The 15,826-nt window shown below is 45.1% G+C and overlaps 12 non-coding genes across 12 annotated transcripts; all 12 read left to right on the top strand.

Moving 5' to 3' along the window:
• Positions 1 to 862: 862 nt before the first annotated feature.
• On the top strand, positions 863 to 1,055 carry LOC141231816 (U2 spliceosomal RNA). The gene has a single exon (XR_012298125.1). It is a non-coding gene; the product is annotated as a U2 spliceosomal RNA (small nuclear RNA).
• Positions 1,056 to 2,170: 1,115 nt separating this feature from the next.
• On the top strand, positions 2,171 to 2,361 carry LOC141232037 (U2 spliceosomal RNA). The gene has a single exon (XR_012298304.1). It is a non-coding gene; the product is annotated as a U2 spliceosomal RNA (small nuclear RNA).
• Positions 2,362 to 3,476: 1,115 nt separating this feature from the next.
• Positions 3,477 to 3,667, top strand: LOC141232036 (U2 spliceosomal RNA). Its single transcript, XR_012298303.1, has one exon. It is a non-coding gene; the product is annotated as a U2 spliceosomal RNA (small nuclear RNA).
• A 1,114-nt stretch (positions 3,668 to 4,781) lies between these two features.
• Positions 4,782 to 4,972, top strand: LOC141232035 (U2 spliceosomal RNA). Its single transcript, XR_012298302.1, has one exon. It is a non-coding gene; the product is annotated as a U2 spliceosomal RNA (small nuclear RNA).
• A 1,115-nt stretch (positions 4,973 to 6,087) lies between these two features.
• Positions 6,088 to 6,278, top strand: LOC141231700 (U2 spliceosomal RNA). Its single transcript, XR_012298011.1, has one exon. It is a non-coding gene; the product is annotated as a U2 spliceosomal RNA (small nuclear RNA).
• Positions 6,279 to 7,393: 1,115 nt separating this feature from the next.
• LOC141232033 (U2 spliceosomal RNA) lies at positions 7,394 to 7,584 on the top strand. Its single transcript, XR_012298300.1, has one exon. It is a non-coding gene; the product is annotated as a U2 spliceosomal RNA (small nuclear RNA).
• A 1,115-nt stretch (positions 7,585 to 8,699) lies between these two features.
• On the top strand, positions 8,700 to 8,890 carry LOC141232032 (U2 spliceosomal RNA). Its single transcript, XR_012298299.1, has one exon. It is a non-coding gene; the product is annotated as a U2 spliceosomal RNA (small nuclear RNA).
• Positions 8,891 to 10,005: 1,115 nt separating this feature from the next.
• LOC141232031 (U2 spliceosomal RNA) lies at positions 10,006 to 10,196 on the top strand. The gene has a single exon (XR_012298298.1). It is a non-coding gene; the product is annotated as a U2 spliceosomal RNA (small nuclear RNA).
• A 1,115-nt stretch (positions 10,197 to 11,311) lies between these two features.
• On the top strand, positions 11,312 to 11,502 carry LOC141232030 (U2 spliceosomal RNA). Its single transcript, XR_012298297.1, has one exon. It is a non-coding gene; the product is annotated as a U2 spliceosomal RNA (small nuclear RNA).
• Positions 11,503 to 12,615: 1,113 nt separating this feature from the next.
• On the top strand, positions 12,616 to 12,806 carry LOC141232029 (U2 spliceosomal RNA). Its single transcript, XR_012298296.1, has one exon. It is a non-coding gene; the product is annotated as a U2 spliceosomal RNA (small nuclear RNA).
• A 1,115-nt stretch (positions 12,807 to 13,921) lies between these two features.
• On the top strand, positions 13,922 to 14,112 carry LOC141232028 (U2 spliceosomal RNA). The gene has a single exon (XR_012298295.1). It is a non-coding gene; the product is annotated as a U2 spliceosomal RNA (small nuclear RNA).
• A 1,113-nt stretch (positions 14,113 to 15,225) lies between these two features.
• Positions 15,226 to 15,416, top strand: LOC141231789 (U2 spliceosomal RNA). The gene has a single exon (XR_012298098.1). It is a non-coding gene; the product is annotated as a U2 spliceosomal RNA (small nuclear RNA).
• The last annotated feature ends 410 nt before the right edge of the window (positions 15,417 to 15,826 follow it).

Here is a 15,826-nt window from a genome sequence, read left to right as displayed (position 1 = left end):
AACTGGAGGGACTCAAGCCCGACTTGTGGAAGCCCAAAACTATCCACAAGCTAATCAGAGCCAAGGATGACGTGGAGAACATCACAGGACTTCACCAGGACACGCTGGAGACTGTGTGGACAAATGTGTCGTCTGACAGGCTGACCAACGGGCACAAGGACTTGTCGTGGATGGCGATTCAGGGCGGACTGCCCGTCCGGTCATTCATGCATGCCCGGAACCTGTGCAAGACCCGGTACTGCCCAAGGTGCCCCTTCGTGGAGGAAACATCTTTGCACACTTTTTGGGACTGCGGATTTGCACAGCGCCTATTGACTGCACTTGAGGACGACCTGAGGAACTCTGTCCCCAGGGCGAGCCTATCGCACCATTCTGTGCTTTATGGACTATTCCCTGGGGTTCATACCGTAGGAGCCATCCAGGAGGCTTGGCGCCTTATGAACTGCTTCAAGGATGCCGTTTGGGTCGCCAGGAACCGGCTCATCTTGAGGAGGGAGAGGATGTCCATCCAGGACTGCCGCAGGCTGATCCACAGCCTGCTCAGAGACTATTCCATCATGGACGGTCCGGAGGACGAGGATGAGGACTAAACCCCTCCTCCCCCTCTCCCCTTATGTGTCTTGTCTTTCAATAAAGCTTCGGGCCTGTGATTTTCCCCTCCCCATCCCCTTTTTCCCAATCCCTATCCCTTATCACGGTTCGTCGTACTGTATTGATCGACATGCTTTTTCTTTCAGATTGAGTGTTTTGTGTAGCATAGGGGTGCGATGTGTCTAGTTAGTGCGTCGTATCCTCATGCTATGTAAATATGATGTAGAATTCTGTGTGTACTGGGCTGCGGCACTGTACACTGTCTGTTAACTTATTTTTTGTGCTAATAAAAGATATATTCAATCAAAAAATCTGTTCTTATCAGTTTAATATCTGATACGTCCCCTATCTGGGGACCATATATTAAATGGATTTTTAGAACAGGGAGATGGAAAAAGAGCTTGCTCTGTCCACTCCACGCATTGACCTGGTATTGCAGTATCTCCAGGACCGGTGCACCCCTTCTTTAATGCAGTTTCTAAAATCAGAAAGAATTGAATTCAATGTTTTTTGTTCATTTTGCTTGTTTGTCGGATTTTGGGATGGACTCTTTGGCTTTGCTTTTCTTCTCCTCATTGGATTTTTCATGTTCAAAGTTGCAGAAGCCAGATTACAAGCTCATTTTGGTTCAACTTCAGCAACTGTGCATTGCATTGCCATGTAATGTGATGCAATGCTATCTTTCTAGCTCTCCCTTTTTACTTCCTTTTGGATAAACAGACATATTAGGCAAGCATTTTGGAGCTTTCACCTAAATAACTACAGGTGGTGAGATACGCTGCACAATATAATTGACCTTTCAGTATATTGTTGCACACACACCATCTATTTAGCAAATGCCCTTGTTATCAACAGCAGCCTTTTAAACTCACCTGAGCTAACAGGTATGTGCGCTGGTTACTCTGCTGCGCTTAAAATTTCTTTTTTGGTTTGCTACAATGCCTTTTCTGAAACGTTGTCTCCTTCTGCTGGAACACTGACTTCTTTCATTTAATGCCTGCAGACTATAAAAGAGAACCCAACCTAAAAAGTTTGGTTGATTAGTCTGTGGCATTCTGTTAAACTGTTGCTTATGGCGGTCTCTGTGAGCTTCTCAGCGACATTCAGCCAGCCAGGTATCCTGCCTGCAGTAGATGGAATGTGGCAATGGAACGCTGGCTGCGCGTGTCATAATAGGCTCTGACCCTTTATATACCTGTGCACAGCAGCAGCCACCTTCAGTCTGCTGCTGGACAGCCAGCAGCAGCAGCAGCAGGAGAGGTATGTAATCAGGAGCCCTCCTGCTAAGGGTAGACAGCTGCTCGTTCCACCCCACCCCCCGCCTTAATTGGTTCTCCTCCCTTCCAACGGTGTTGAGGCGGGTGGGAACAGCAGGGGGTGAAGGTGCTGTGTTTAAAGAGGTGGAGTTATGCAGATCTAAAACGCGTGGATTGCAGCAGCAGCAAGCCGAAAAGTGCAGGCATGTAAGGGATCTAGAGGTTGACAACATGTCTTCTTAACGGGAGTCCAGGAGCTCATCTCCACAAATGGACTTTTCAGGATCCTTGGGTGGCTCCGTAGTTTGAAACCAATTCTGGTTATCGCTTCTCGGCCTTTTGGCTAAGATCAAGTGTAGTATCTGTTCTTATCAGTTTAATATCTGATACGTCCCCTATCTGGGGACCATATATTAAATGGATTTTTAGAACAGGGAGATGGAAAAAGAGCTTGCTCTGTCCACTCCACGCATTGACCTGGTATTGCAGTATCTCCAGGACCGGTGCACCCCTTCTTTAATGCAGTTTCTAAAATCAGAAAGAATTGAATTCAATGTTTTTTGTTCATTTTGCTTGTTTGTCGGATTTTGGGATGGACTCTTTGGCTTTGCTTTTCTTCTCCTCATTGGATTTTTCATGTTCAAAGTTGCAGAAGCCAGATTACAAGCTCATTTTGGTTCAACTTCAGCAACTGTGCATTGCATTGCCATGTAATGTGATGCAATGCTATCTTTCTAGCTCTCCCTTTTTACTTCCTTTTGGATAAACAGACATATTAGGCAAGCATTTTGGAGCTTTCACCTAAATAACTACAGGTGGTGAGATAAGCTGCACAATATAATTGACCTTTCAGTATATTGTTGCACACACACCATCTATTTAGCAAATGCCCTTGTTATCAACAGCAGCCTTTTAAGCTCACCTGAGCTAACAGGTATGTGCGCTGGTTACTCTGCTGCGCTTAAAATTTCTTTTTTGGTTTGCTACAATGCCTTTTCTGAAACGTTGTCTCCTTCTGCTGGAACACTGACTTCTTTCATTTAATGCCTGCAGACTATAAAAGAGAGCCCAACCCAAAAAGTTTGGTTGATTAGTCTGTGGCATTCTGTTAAACTGTTGCTTATGGCGGTCTCTGTGAGCTTCTCAGCGACATTCAGCCAGCCAGGTATCCTGCCTGCAGTAGATGGAATGTGGCAATGGAACGCTGGCTGCGCGTGTCATAATAGGCTCTGAGCCTTTATATACCTGTGCACAGCAGCAGCCACCTTCAGTCTGCTGCTGGACAGCCAGCAGCAGCAGCAGCAGGAGAGGTATGTAATCAGGAGCCCTCCTGCTAAGGGTAGACAGCTGCTCGTTCCACCCCACCCCCCGCCTTAATTGGTTCTCCTCCCTTCCAACGGTGTTGAGGCGGGTGGGAACAGCAGGGGGTGAAGGTGCTGTGTTTAAAGAGGTGGAGTTATGCAGATCTAAAACGCGTGGATTGCAGCAGCAGCAAGCCGAAAAGTGCAGGCATGTAAGGGATCTAGAGGTTGACAACATGTCTTCTTAACGGGAGTCCAGGAGCTCATCTCCACAAATGGACTTTTCAGGATCCTTGGGTGGCTCCGTAGTTTGAAACCAATTCTGGTTATCGCTTCTCGGCCTTTTGGCTAAGATCAAGTGTAGTATCTGTTCTTATCAGTTTAATATCTGATACGTCCCCTATCTGGGGACCATATATTAAATGGATTTTTAGAACAGGGAGATGGAAAAAGAGCTTGCTCTGTCCACTCCACGCATTGACCTGGTATTGCAGTATCTCCAGGACCGGTGCACCCCTTCTTTAATGCAGTTTCTAAAATCAGAAAGAATTGAATTCAATGTTTTTTGTTCATTTTGCTTGTTTGTCGGATTTTGGGATGGACTCTTTGGCTTTGCTTTTCTTCTCCTCATTGGATTTTTCATGTTCAAAGTTGCAGAAGCCAGATTACAAGCTCATTTTGGTTCAACTTCAGCAACTGTGCATTGCATTGCCATGTAATGTGATGCAATGCTATCTTTCTAGCTCTCCCTTTTTACTTCCTTTTGGATAAACAGACATATTAGGCAAGCATTTTGGAGCTTTCACCTAAATAACTACAGGTGGTGAGATAAGCTGCACAATATAATTGACCTTTCAGTATATTGTTGCACACACACCATCTATTTAGCAAATGCCCTTGTTATCAACAGCAGCCTTTTAAACTCACCTGAGCTAACAGGTATGTGCGCTGGTTACTCTGCTGCACTTAAAATTTCTTTTTTGGTTTGCTACAATGCCTTTTCTGAAATGTTGTCTCCTTCTGCTGGAACACTGACTTCTTTCATTTAATGCCTGCAGACTATAAAAGAGAGCCCAACCCAAAAAGTTTGGTTGATTAGTCTGTGGCATTCTGTTAAACTGTTGCTTATGGCGGTCTCTGTGAGCTTCTCAGCGACATTCAGCCAGCCAGGTATCCTGCCTGCAGTAGATGGAATGTGGCAATGGAACGCTGGCTGCACGTGTCATAATAGGCTCTGAGCCTTATATACCTGTGCACAGCAGCAGCCACCTTCAGTCTGCTGCTGGACAGCCAGCAGCAGCAGCAGCAGGAGAGGTATGTAATCAGGAGCCCTCCTGCTAAGGGTAGACAGCTGCTCGTTCCACCCCACCCCCCGCCTTAATTGGTTCTCCTCCCTTCCAACGGTGTTGAGGCGGGTGGGAACAGCAGGGGGTGAAGGTGCTGTGTTTAAAGAGGTGGAGTTATGCAGATCTAAAACGCGTGGATTGCAGCAGCAGCAAGCCGAAAAGTGCAGGCATGTAAGGGATCTAGAGGTTGACAACATGTCTTCTTAACGGGAGTCCAGGAGCTCATCTCCACAAATGGACTTTTCAGGATCCTTGGGTGGCTCCGTAGTTTGAAACCAATTCTGGTTATCGCTTCTCGGCCTTTTGGCTAAGATCAAGTGTAGTATCTGTTCTTATCAGTTTAATATCTGATACGTCCCCTATCTGGGGACCATATATTAAATGGATTTTTAGAACAGGGAGATGGAAAAAGAGCTTGCTCTGTCCACTCCACGCATTGACCTGGTATTGCAGTATCTCCAGGACCGGTGCACCCCTTCTTTAATGCAGTTTCTAAAATCAGAAAGAATTGAATTCAATGTTTTTTGTTCATTTTGCTTGTTTGTCGGATTTTGGGATGGACTCTTTGGCTTTGCTTTTCTTCTCCTCATTGGATTTTTCATGTTCAAAGTTGCAGAAGCCAGATTACAAGCTCATTTTGGTTCAACTTCAGCAACTGTGCATTGCATTGCCATGTAATGTGATGCAATGCTATCTTTCTAGCTCTCCCTTTTTACTTCCTTTTGGATAAACAGACATATTAGGCAAGCATTTTGGAGCTTTCACCTAAATAACTACAGGTGGTGAGATAAGCTGCACAATATAATTGACCTTTCAGTATATTGTTGCACACACACCATCTATTTAGCAAATGCCCTTGTTATCAACAGCAGCCTTTTAAACTCACCTGAGCTAACAGGTATGTGCGCTGGTTACTCTGCTGCGCTTAAAATTTCTTTTTTGGTTTGCTACAATGCCTTTTCTGAAACGTTGTCTCCTTCTGCTGGAACACTGACTTCTTTCATTTAATGCCTGCAGACTATAAAAGAGAACCCAACCCAAAAAGTTTGGTTGATTAGTCTGTGGCATTCTGTTAAACTGTTGCTTATGGCGGTCTCTGTGAGCTTCTCAGCGACATTCAGCCAGCCAGGTATCCTGCCTGCAGTAGATGGAATGTGGCAATGGAACGCTGGCTGCGCGTGTCATAATAGGCTCTGAGCCTTTATATACCTGTGCACAGCAGCAGCCACCTTCAGTCTGCTGCTGGACAGCCAGCAGCAGCAGCAGCAGGAGAGGTATGTAATCAGGAGCCCTCCTGCTAAGGGTAGACAGCTGCTCGTTCCACCCCACCCCCCGCCTTAATTGGTTCTCCTCCCTTCCAACGGTGTTGAGGCGGGTGGGAACAGCAGGGGGTGAAGGTGCTGTGTTTAAAGAGGTGGAGTTATGCAGATCTAAAACGCGTGGATTGCAGCAGCAGCAAGCCGAAAAGTGCAGGCATGTAAGGGATCTAGAGGTTGACAACATGTCTTCTTAACGGGAGTCCAGGAGCTCATCTCCACAAATGGACTTTTCAGGATCCTTGGGTGGCTCCGTAGTTTGAAACCAATTCTGGTTATCGCTTCTCGGCCTTTTGGCTAAGATCAAGTGTAGTATCTGTTCTTATCAGTTTAATATCTGATACGTCCCCTATCTGGGGACCATATATTAAATGGATTTTTAGAACAGGGAGATGGGAAAAGAGCTTGCTCTGTCCACTCCACGCATTGACCTGGTATTGCAGTATCTCCAGGACCGGTGCACCCCTTCTTTAATGCAGTTTCTAAAATCAGAAAGAATTGAATTCAATGTTTTTTGTTCATTTTGCTTGTTTGTCGGATTTTGGGATGGACTCTTTGGCTTTGCTTTTCTTCTCCTCATTGGATTTTTCATGTTCAAAGTTGCAGAAGCCAGATTACAAGCTCATTTTGGTTCAACTTCAGCAACTGTGCATTGCATTGCCATGTAATGTGATGCAATGCTATCTTTCTAGCTCTCCCTTTTTACTTCCTTTTGGATAAACAGACATATTAGGCAAGCATTTTGGAGCTTTCACCTAAATAACTACAGGTGGTGAGATAAGCTGCACAATATAATTGACCTTTCAGTATATTGTTGCACACACACCATCTATTTAGCAAATGCCCTTGTTATCAACAGCAGCCTTTTAAACTCACCTGAGCTAACAGGTATGTGCGCTGGTTACTCTGCTGCGCTTAAAATTTCTTTTTTGGTTTGCTACAATGCCTTTTCTGAAACGTTGTCTCCTTCTGCTGGAACACTGACTTCTTTCATTTAATGCCTGCAGACTATAAAAGAGAACCCAACCCAAAAAGTTTGGTTGATTAGTCTGTGGCATTCTGTTAAACTGTTGCTTATGGCGGTCTCTGTGAGCTTCTCAGCGACATTCAGCCAGCCAGGTATCCTGCCTGCAGTAGATGGAATGTGGCAATGGAACGCTGGCTGCGCGTGTCATAATAGGCTCTGAGCCTTTATATACCTGTGCACAGCAGCAGCCACCTTCAGTCTGCTGCTGGACAGCCAGCAGCAGCAGCAGCAGGAGAGGTATGTAATCAGGAGCCCTCCTGCTAAGGGTAGACAGCTGCTCGTTCCACCCCACCCCCCGCCTTAATTGGTTCTCCTCCCTTCCAACGGTGTTGAGGCGGGTGGGAACAGCAGGGGGTGAAGGTGCTGTGTTTAAAGATGTGGAGTTATGCAGATCTAAAACGCGTGGATTGCAGCAGCAGCAAGCCGAAAAGTGCAGGCATGTAAGGGATCTAGAGGTTGACAACATGTCTTCTTAACGGGAGTCCAGGAGCTCATCTCCACAAATGGACTTTTCAGGATCCTTGGGTGGCTCCGTAGTTTGAAACCAATTCTGGTTATCGCTTCTCGGCCTTTTGGCTAAGATCAAGTGTAGTATCTGTTCTTATCAGTTTAATATCTGATACGTCCCCTATCTGGGGACCATATATTAAATGGATTTTTAGAACAGGGAGATGGAAAAAGAGCTTGCTCTGTCCACTCCACGCATTGACCTGGTATTGCAGTATCTCCAGGACCGGTGCACCCCTTCTTTAATGCAGTTTCTAAAATCAGAAAGAATTGAATTCAATGTTTTTTGTTCATTTTGCTTGTTTGTCGGATTTTGGGATGGACTCTTTGGCTTTGCTTTTCTTCTCCTCATTGGATTTTTCATGTTCAAAGTTGCAGAAGCCAGATTACAAGCTCATTTTGGTTCAACTTCAGCAACTGTGCATTGCATTGCCATGTAATGTGATGCAATGCTATCTTTCTAGCTCTTCCTTTTTACTTCCTTTTGGATAAACAGACATATTAGGCAAGCATTTTGGAGCTTTCACCTAAATAACTACAGGTGGTGAGATAAGCTGCACAATATAATTGACCTTTCAGTATATTGTTGCACACACACCATCTATTTAGCAAATGCCCTTGTTATCAACAGCAGCCTTTTAAACTCACCTGAGCTAACAGGTATGTGCGCTGGTTACTCTGCTGCGCTTAAAATTTCTTTTTTGGTTTGCTACAATGCCTTTTCTGAAACGTTGTCTCCTTCTGCTGGAACACTGACTTCTTTCATTTAATGCCTGCAGACTATAAAAGAGAACCCAACCCAAAAAGTTTGGTTGATTAGTCTGTGGCATTCTGTTAAACTGTTGCTTATGGCGGTCTCTGTGAGCTTCTCAGCGACATTCAGCCAGCCAGGTATCCTGCCTGCAGTAGATGGAATGTGGCAATGGAACGCTGGCTGCGCGTGTCATAATAGGCTCTGAGCCTTTATATACCTGTGCACAGCAGCAGCCACCTTCAGTCTGCTGCTGGACAGCCAGCAGCAGCAGCAGCAGGAGAGGTATGTAATCAGGAGCCCTCCTGCTAAGGGTAGACAGCTGCTCGTTCCACCCCACCCCCCGCCTTAATTGGTTCTCCTCCCTTCCAACGGTGTTGAGGCGGGTGGGAACAGCAGGGGGTGAAGGTGCTGTGTTTAAAGAGGTGGAGTTATGCAGATCTAAAACGCGTGGATTGCAGCAGCAGCAAGCCGAAAAGTGCAGGCATGTAAGGGATCTAGAGGTTGACAACATGTCTTCTTAACGGGAGTCCAGGAGCTCATCTCCACAAATGGACTTTTCAGGATCCTTGGGTGGCTCCGTAGTTTGAAACCAATTCTGGTTATCGCTTCTCGGCCTTTTGGCTAAGATCAAGTGTAGTATCTGTTCTTATCAGTTTAATATCTGATACGTCCCCTATCTGGGGACCATATATTAAATGGATTTTTAGAACAGGGAGATGGAAAAAGAGCTTGCTCTGTCCACTCCACGCATTGACCTGGTATTGCAGTATCTCCAGGACCGGTGCACCCCTTCTTTAATGCAGTTTCTAAAATCAGAAAGAATTGAATTCAATGTTTTTTGTTCATTTTGCTTGTTTGTCGGATTTTGGGATGGACTCTTTGGCTTTGCTTTTCTTCTCCTCATTGGATTTTTCATGTTCAAAGTTGCAGAAGCCAGATTACAAGCTCATTTTGGTTCAACTTCAGCAACTGTGCATTGCATTGCCATGTAATGTGATGCAATGCTATCTTTCTAGCTCTCCCTTTTTACTTCCTTTTGGATAAACAGACATATTAGGCAAGCATTTTGGAGCTTTCACCTAAATAACTACAGGTGGTGAGATAAGCTGCACAATATAATTGACCTTTCAGTATATTGTTGCACACACACCATCTATTTAGCAAATGCCCTTGTTATCAACAGCAGCCTTTTAAACTCACCTGAGCTAACAGGTATGTGCGCTGGTTACTCTGCTGCGCTTAAAATTTCTTTTTTGGTTTGCTACAATGCCTTTTCTGAAACGTTGTCTCCTTCTGCTGGAACACTGACTTCTTTCATTTAATGCCTGCAGACTATAAAAGAGAACCCAACCCAAAAAGTTTGGTTGATTAGTCTGTGGCATTCTGTTAAACTGTTGCTTATGGCGGTCTCTGTGAGCTTCTCAGCGACATTCAGCCAGCCAGGTATCCTGCCTGCAGTAGATGGAATGTGGCAATGGAACGCTGGCTGCGCGTGTCATAATAGGCTCTGAGCCTTTATATACCTGTGCACAGCAGCAGCCACCTTCAGTCTGCTGCTGGACAGCCAGCAGCAGCAGCAGCAGGAGAGGTATGTAATCAGGAGCCCTCCTGCTAAGGGTAGACAGCTGCTCGTTCCACCCCACCCCCCGCCTTAATTGGTTCTCCTCCCTTCCAACGGTGTTGAGGCGGGTGGGAACAGCAGGGGGTGAAGGTGCTGTGTTTAAAGAGGTGGAGTTATGCAGATCTAAAACGCGTGGATTGCAGCAGCAGCAAGCCGAAAAGTGCAGGCATGTAAGGGATCTAGAGGTTGACAACATGTCTTCTTAACGGGAGTCCAGGAGCTCATCTCCACAAATGGACTTTTCAGGATCCTTGGGTGGCTCCGTAGTTTGAAACCAATTCTGGTTATCGCTTCTCGGCCTTTTGGCTAAGATCAAGTGTAGTATCTGTTCTTATCAGTTTAATATCTGATACGTCCCCTATCTGGGGACCATATATTAAATGGATTTTTAGAACAGGGAGATGGAAAAAGAGCTTGCTCTGTCCACTCCACGCATTGACCTGGTATTGCAGTATCTCCAGGACCGGTGCACCCCTTCTTTAATGCAGTTTCTAAAATCAGAAAGAATTGAATTCAATGTTTTTTGTTCATTTTGCTTGTTTGTCGGATTTTGGGATGGACTCTTTGGCTTTGCTTTTCTTCTCCTCATTGGATTTTTCATGTTCAAAGTTGCAGAAGCCAGATTACAAGCTCATTTTGGTTCAACTTCAGCAACTGTGCATTGCATTGCCATGTAATGTGATGCAATGCTATCTTTCTAGCTCTCCCTTTTTACTTCCTTTTGGATAAACAGACATATTAGGCAAGCATTTTGGAGCTTTCACCTAAATAACTACAGGTGGTGAGATAAGCTGCACAATATAATTGACCTTTCAGTATATTGTTGCACACACACCATCTATTTAGCAAATGCCCTTGTTATCAACAGCAGCCTTTTAAACTCACCTGAGCTAACAGGTATGTGCGCTGGTTACTCTGCTGCGCTTAAAATTTCTTTTTTGGTTTGCTACAATGCCTTTTCTGAAACGTTGTCTCCTTCTGCTGGAACACTGACTTCTTTCATTTAATGCCTGCAGACTATAAAAGAGAACCCAACCCAAAAAGTTTGGTTGATTAGTCTGTGGCATTCTGTTAAACTGTTGCTTATGGCGGTCTCTGTGAGCTTCTCAGCGACATTCAGCCAGCCAGGTATCCTGCCTGCAGTAGATGGAATGTGGCAATGGAACGCTGGCTGCGCGTGTCATAATAGGCTCTGAGCCTTTATATACCTGTGCACAGCAGCAGCCACCTTCAGTCTGCTGCTGGACAGCCAGCAGCAGCAGCAGCAGGAGAGGTATGTAATCAGGAGCCCTCCTGCTAAGGGTAGACAGCTGCTCGTTCCACCCCACCCCCCGCCTTAATTGGTTCTCCTCCCTTCCAACGGTGTTGAGGCGGGTGGGAACAGCAGGGGGTGAAGGTGCTGTGTTTAAAGAGGTGGAGTTATGCAGATCTAAAACGCGTGGATTACAGCAGCAGCAAGCCGAAAAGTGCAGGCATGTAAGGGATCTAGAGGTTGACAACATGTCTTCTTAACAGGAGTCCAGGAGCTCATCTCCACAAATGGACTTTTTAGGATCCTTGGGTGGCTCCGTAGTTTGAAACCAATTCTGGTTATCGCTTCTCGGCCTTTTGGCTAAGATCAAGTGTAGTATCTGTTCTTATCAGTTTAATATCTGATACGTCCCCTATCTGGGGACCATATATTAAATGGATTTTTAGAACAGGGAGATGGAAAAAGAGCTTGCTCTGTCCACTCCACGCATTGACCTGGTATTGCAGTATCTCCAGGACCGGTGCACCCCTTCTTTAATGCAGTTTCTAAAATCAGAAAGAATTGAATTCAATGTTTTTTGTTCATTTTGCTTGTTTGTCGGATTTTGGGATGGACTCTTTGGCTTTGCTTTTCTTCTCCTCATTGGATTTTTCATGTTCAAAGTTGCAGAAGCCAGATTACAAGCTCATTTTGGTTCAACTTCAGCAACTGTGCATTGCATTGCCATGTAATGTGATGCAATGCTATCTTTCTAGCTCTCCCTATTTACTTCCTTTTGGATAAACAGACATATTAGGCAAGCATTTTGGAGCTTTCACCTAAATAACTACAGGTGGTGAGAAGCTGCACAATATAATTGACCTTTCAGTATATTGTTGCACACACACCATCTATTTAGCAAATGCCCTTGTTATCAACAGCAGCCTTTTAAACTCACCTGAGCTAACAGGTATGTGCGCTGGTTACTCTGCTGCGCTTAAAATTTCTTTTTTGGTTTGCTACAATGCCTTTTCTGAAACGTTGTCTCCTTCTGCTGGAACACTGACTTCTTTCATTTAATGCCTGCAGACTATAAAAGAGAACCCAACCCAAAAAGTTTGGTTGATTAGTCTGTGGCATTCTGTTAAACTGTTGCTTATGGCGGTCTCTGTGAGCTTCTCAGCGACATTCAGCCAGCCAGGTATCCTGCCTGCAGTAGATGGAATGTGGCAATGGAACGCTGGCTGCGCGTGTCATAATAGGCTCTGAGCCTTTATATACCTGTGCACAGCAGCAGCCACCTTCAGTCTGCTGCTGGACAGCCAGCAGCAGCAGCAGCAGGAGAGGTATGTAATCAGGAGCCCTCCTGCTAAGGGTAGACAGCTGCTCGTTCCACCCCACCCCCCGCCTTAATTGGTTCTCCTCCCTTCCAACGGTGTTGAGGCGGGTGGGAACAGCAGGGGGTGAAGGTGCTGTGTTTAAAGAGGTGGAGTTATGCAGATCTAAAACGCGTGGATTGCAGCAGCAGCAAGCCGAAAAGTGCAGGCATGTAAGGGATCTAGAGGTTGACAACATGTCTTCTTAACGGGAGTCCAGGAGCTCATCTCCACAAATGGACTTTTCAGGATCCTTGGGTGGCTCCGTAGTTTGAAACCAATTCTGGTTATCGCTTCTCGGCCTTTTGGCTAAGATCAAGTGTAGTATCTGTTCTTATCAGTTTAATATCTGATACGTCCCCTATCTGGGGACCATATATTAAATGGATTTTTAGAACAGGGAGATGGAAAAAGAGCTTGCTCTGTCCACTCCACGCATTGACCTGGTATTGCAGTATCTCCAGGACCGGTGCACCCCTTCTTTAATGCAGTTTCTAAAATCAGAAAGAATTGAATTCAATGTTTTTTGTTCATTTTGCTTGTTTGTCGGATTTTGGGATGGACTCTTTGGCTTTGCTTTTCTTCTCCTCATTGGATTTTTCATGTTCAAAGTTGCAGAAGCCAGATTACAAGCTCATTTTGGTTCAACTTCAGCAACTGTGCATTGCATTGCCATGTAATGTGATGCAATGCTATCTTTCTAGCTCTCCCTTTTTACTTCCTTTTGGATAAACAGACATATTAGGCAAGCATTTTGGAGCTTTCACCTAAATAACTACAGGTGGTGAGATAAGCTGCACAATATAATTGACCTTTCAGTATATTGTTGCACACACACCATCTATTTAGCAAATGCCCTTGTTATCAACAGCAGCCTTTTAAACTCACCTGAGCTAACAGGTATGTGCGCTGGTTACTCTGCTGCGCTTAAAATTTCTTTTTTGGTTTGCTACAATGCCTTTTCTGAAACGTTGTCTCCTTCTGCTGGAACACTGACTTCTTTCATTTAATGCCTGCAGACTATAAAAGAGAACCCAACCCAAAAAGTTTGGTTGATTAGTCTGTGGCATTCTGTTAAACTGTTGCTTATGGCGGTCTCTGTGAGCTTCTCAGCGACATTCAGCCAGCCAGGTATCCTGCCTGCAGTAGATGGAATGTGGCAATGGAACGCTGGCTGCGCGTGTCATAATAGGCTCTGAGCCTTTATATACCTGTGCACAGCAGCAGCCACCTTCAGTCTGCTGCTGGACAGCCAGCAGCAGCAGCAGCAGGAGAGGTATGTAATCAGGAGCCCTCCTGCTAAGGGTAGACAGCTGCTCGTTCCACCCCACCCCCCGCCTTAATTGGTTCTCCTCCCTTCCAACGGTGTTGAGGCGGGTGGGAACAGCAGGGGGTGAAGGTGCTGTGTTTAAAGAGGTGGAGTTATGCAGATCTAAAACGCGTGGATTGCAGCAGCAGCAAGCCGAAAAGTGCAGGCATGTAAGGGATCTAGAGGTTGACAACATGTCTTCTTAACAGGAGTCCAGGAGCTCATCTCCACAAATGGACTTTTTAGGATCCTTGGGTGGCTCCGTAGTTTGAAACCAATTCTGGTTATCGCTTCTCGGCCTTTTGGCTAAGATCAAGTGTAGTATCTGTTCTTATCAGTTTAATATCTGATACGTCCCCTATCTGGGGACCATATATTAAATGGATTTTTAGAACAGGGAGATGGAAAAAGAGCTTGCTCTGTCCACTCCACGCATTGACCTGGTATTGCAGTATCTCCAGGACCGGTGCACCCCTTCTTTAATGCAGTTTCTAAAATCAGAAAGAATTGAATTCAATGTTTTTTGTTCATTTTGCTTGTTTGTCGGATTTTGGGATGGACTCTTTGGCTTTGCTTTTCTTCTCCTCATTGGATTTTTCATGTTCAAAGTTGCAGAAGCCAGATTACAAGCTCATTTTGGTTCAACTTCAGCAACTGTGCATTGCATTGCCATGTAATGTGATGCAATGCTATCTTTCTAGCTCTCCCTATTTACTTCCTTTTGGATAAACAGACATATTAGGCAAGCATTTTGGAGCTTTCACCTAAATAACTACAGGTGGTGAGAAGCTGCACAATATAATTGACCTTTCAGTATATTGTTGCACACACACCATCTATTTAGCAAATGCCCTTGTTATCAATAGCAGCCTTTTAAACTCACCTGAGCTAACAGGTATGTGCGCTGGTTACTCTGCTGCGCTTAAAATTTCTTTTTTGGTTTGCTACAATGCCTTTTCTGAAACGTTGTCTCCTTCTGCTGGAACACTGACTTCTTTCATTTAATGCCTGCAGACTATAAAAGAGAACCCAACCCAAAAAGTTTGGTTGATTAGTCTGTGGCATTCTGTTAAACTGTTGCTTATGGCGGTCTCTGTGAGCTTCTCAGCGACATTCAGCCAGCCAGGTATCCTGCCTGCAGTAGATGGAATGTGGCAATGGAACGCTGGCTGCGCGTGTCATAATAGGCTCTGAGCCTTTATATACCTGTGCACAGCAGCAGCCACCTTCAGTCTGCTGCTGGACAGCCAGCAGCAGCAGCAGCAGGAGAGGTATGTAATCAGGAGCCCTCCTGCTAAGGGTAGACAGCTGCTTGTTCCACCCCACCCCCCGCCTTAATTGGTTCTCCTCCCTTCCAACGGTGTTGAGGCGGGTGGGAACAGCAGGGGGTGAAGGTGCTGTGTTTAAAGAGGTGGAGTTATGCAGATCTAAAACGCGTGGATTGCAGCAGCAGCAAGCCGAAAAGTGCAGGCATGTAAGGGATCTAGAGGTTGACAACATGTCTTCTTAACGGGAGTCCAGGAGCTCATCTCCACAAATGGACTTTTCAGGATCCTTGGGTGGCTCCGTAGTTTGAAACCAATTCTGGTTATCGCTTCTCGGCCTTTTGGCTAAGATCAAGTGTAGTATCTGTTCTTATCATTTTAATATCTGATACGTCCCCTATCTGGGGACCATATATTAAATGGATTTTTAGAACAGGGAGATGGAAAAAGAGCTTGCTCTGTCCACTCCACGCATTGACCTGGTATTGCAGTATCTCCAGGACCGGTGCACCCCTTCTTTAATGCAGTTTCTAAAATCAGAAAGAATTGAATTCAATGTTTTTTGTTCATTTTGCTTGTTTGTCGGATTTTGGGATGGACTCTTTGGCTTTGCTTTTCTTCTCCTCATTGGATTTTTCATGTTCAAAGTTGCAGAAGCCAGATTACAAGCTCATTTTGGTTCAACTTCAGCAACTGTGCATTGCATTGCCATGTAATGTGATGCAATGCTATCTTTCTAGCTCTCCCTTTTTACTTCCTTTTGGATAAACAGACATATTAGGCAAGCATTTTGGAGCTTTCACCTAAATAACTACAGGTGGTGAGATAAGCTGCACAATATAATTGACCTTTCAGTATATTGTTGCACACACACCATCTATTTAGCAAATGCCCTTGTTATCAACAGCAGCCTTTTAAACTCACCT

Source organism: Phyllobates terribilis, unplaced genomic scaffold, assembly GCF_046119375.1.
Source record: "Phyllobates terribilis strain yellow unplaced genomic scaffold, ASM4611937v1 Scaffold_538__1_contigs__length_1162401, whole genome shotgun sequence".
Lineage (NCBI taxonomy): Eukaryota > Metazoa > Chordata > Amphibia > Anura > Dendrobatidae > Phyllobates > Phyllobates terribilis.
This window is presented reverse-complemented; position numbering and strand designations above follow the sequence as displayed.